The sequence below is a fragment of the Gekko japonicus genome, unplaced genomic scaffold, assembly GCF_001447785.1.
Source record: "Gekko japonicus isolate JY-2015 unplaced genomic scaffold, Gekko_japonicus_V1.1 scaffold4547, whole genome shotgun sequence".
In the NCBI taxonomy this organism is placed as follows: domain Eukaryota; kingdom Metazoa; phylum Chordata; class Lepidosauria; order Squamata; family Gekkonidae; genus Gekko; species Gekko japonicus.
The window spans coordinates 4,668-6,920 of NW_015169926.1; the positions used below are offsets into that span (position 1 = coordinate 4,668).

Genomic DNA, 2,253 nt, shown 5'->3' on the forward strand with positions numbered 1-2,253 from the left:
ATAATAATAATATATTATTATTAAAATTGTTTATGATATGTTATAATAATCTGTGCACGGTACTTGTTGTATGTTGGTTTTCCTACTTACCGTGGGTCCTTTTGGTTTTGTGGACTCAAATCCAGGCATGTACATTCCCTTTATTTTAAACATCCAACCAATTAAAATATATTATTATTAAAATTGTTTATGATATGTTATAATAATCTGTGCACGGTACTTGTTGTATGTTGGTTTTCCTACTTACCGTGGGTCCTTTTGGTTTTGTGGACTCAAATCCAGGCATGTACATTCCCTTTATTTTAAACATCCAACCAATTAGGATAAAGAGTTTTTCAAGGGTAACCATGGATCAGTTTTCACACATTCATTTTATTTAATTTATTTTCAACCCTCATTTCTCCCCAATGGGGACCCAAAGTGGCTAACCTCATTCTCCTCTTCTCGATTTAATCCTCACAACAACCCTGTGAGGTACGTCAGGGTTAGCGAACATGACTGGCCGAAGGTCACCCAGTGAGTTTCCATGGCATGAGTGGGGATTTGAACCTGGGGCTCCCAGATACTGGTCCAACAACACTCTTAACCACTACACCACATGAACGTATGAAGCTGCCTTATGCTGAGTGCAACAGTCCATAAGACAGTCCAGTCTAGTTTCTTCCAACTGACAAGGACTCTCCATGATTCCCAGAGATGCTTGGTTATACTCTGGCATCTCCATTGAAAACCACCTCCTACAGTTTGGCGCAGTGGTTAAGTGCATGAACTCTAATCTGGGAGAACCGGGTTTGATTCCCCACTCCTCCACTTGCACCTGGTTGGATGACCTTGGGCAAGCCGTAGTTCTGATAAGAGCTGTTCTTGAAAAAGAGCAGTTTCCGTCAAGCGCTCTCTCAGCCCCATCTACCTCACAGGGTGTCTGTTGTGGGGAGGGGAAGGGAAAGGCGTTTGTAAGCCGCTCTCCTTTGGGTAGTGAAGGGCAGGGTATAAATCCAATCTCTTCTCTTCTTGTTTTTTTTCTTGAAGACCCCCTGTGAATCAGATGACTGACAATGTGCAAAATGCATTTCCTGCCCCCCAGAGAATGACCCAGCCCAAATTGAAATGTACACATACCTGTGAGGGATCAGCTTTCTTCAGATATGGTGATTGGAAGACAGTTTCAGAGGGTAGCCATTAGTTGGTCTGCATTAGAACATCTAGATCTGAGTTCCGGAGCCCCTTAGAAACCATCAAGAGTTCCAGGGTTGGAGCTTTCAAGCATCAAAGCCCCCTTCCTGAGATACCATGGACTTCCTCTCCATGCAGCTGAATGTGGTGTCTTCAATAGAGACAGTTTCCGGGGTTAGCCTTGTTGAGTGGAAGATGGCAACTGTCCCTTGTCCTGGGCTGGAAGGGCAGTGGACTTGCAGATACACTTTGCCAGTTCCAGCTGAGAAGGGAAAGTGTCTGCTGCTCTCAGTTCAAATTGTATAAAACGTCTTACGGTTAGCTTGATAATATCATGTAACATTCTTATCTTAGACATCACGACAGCCTTCAGCGGAAGATGGAGGAAATTTTGCAATGGGATGTTTATGTCCTAAAACGTCACTGTGGACCCATATCTCTTCGCCCCTAGTACTTTTGATATTTTATTAAATATTGTTACGCAAGAACTATTCATTCTTCTCGCTACGCAGTCTTGCATTTGGATTGGTAACCCTGAAAGCAAGCTGAGCTGCCCTCTCCACAACTACTTTTCGATTCTTGGAGGAAACAGTGTGAGCAATCTCTGTGCGATAGGACCTGTTGCTCATCATCAACACCTCCAACTCTTTGACATTGTGGACAAGAAACTTTCTGAACCCTGAAGGCAGCATGTGCTCTGTTTTCTTTTTGCTACCATACCCATTGTTGGGCATCAAGATCTGGTCTTGAATGTTCTGCGAACTCTGTTGTCAATACCTCTTGGTTTTCTCCAGTTACGCTTGATTTTGACAGAGTGATCGGACTGATGATGGATGAACTTCTTGGTCCTCTTCTTGGCGATCTCAGGTTTGATGAGGGGTCTGAGGGCTAGCGTGTTGTCTAATGGCGACACCCAACCAGATCAGGAGCGCTGAGAGAAAGAGAGCTGTGGACCCAGATCTGATTAAATGTGTTTCATTATTACATTCAGGGCTATTTTTGGGCAGGAACGCACAGGAATAGAGTTCCGACTGGCTCCCAAGTTGGCCACGCCCAGCAGGAACTCATTAGCATTATAGG

The 2,253-nt window shown here is 44.1% G+C and overlaps 1 pseudogene; it reads right to left on the reverse strand.

Annotated features, from left to right (window-relative positions):
* Positions 1-1,661: 1,661 nt before the first annotated feature.
* The window catches only part of LOC107115766, a 4,577-nt pseudogene continuing 3,985 nt past the window's right edge, over positions 1,662-2,253 (reverse strand).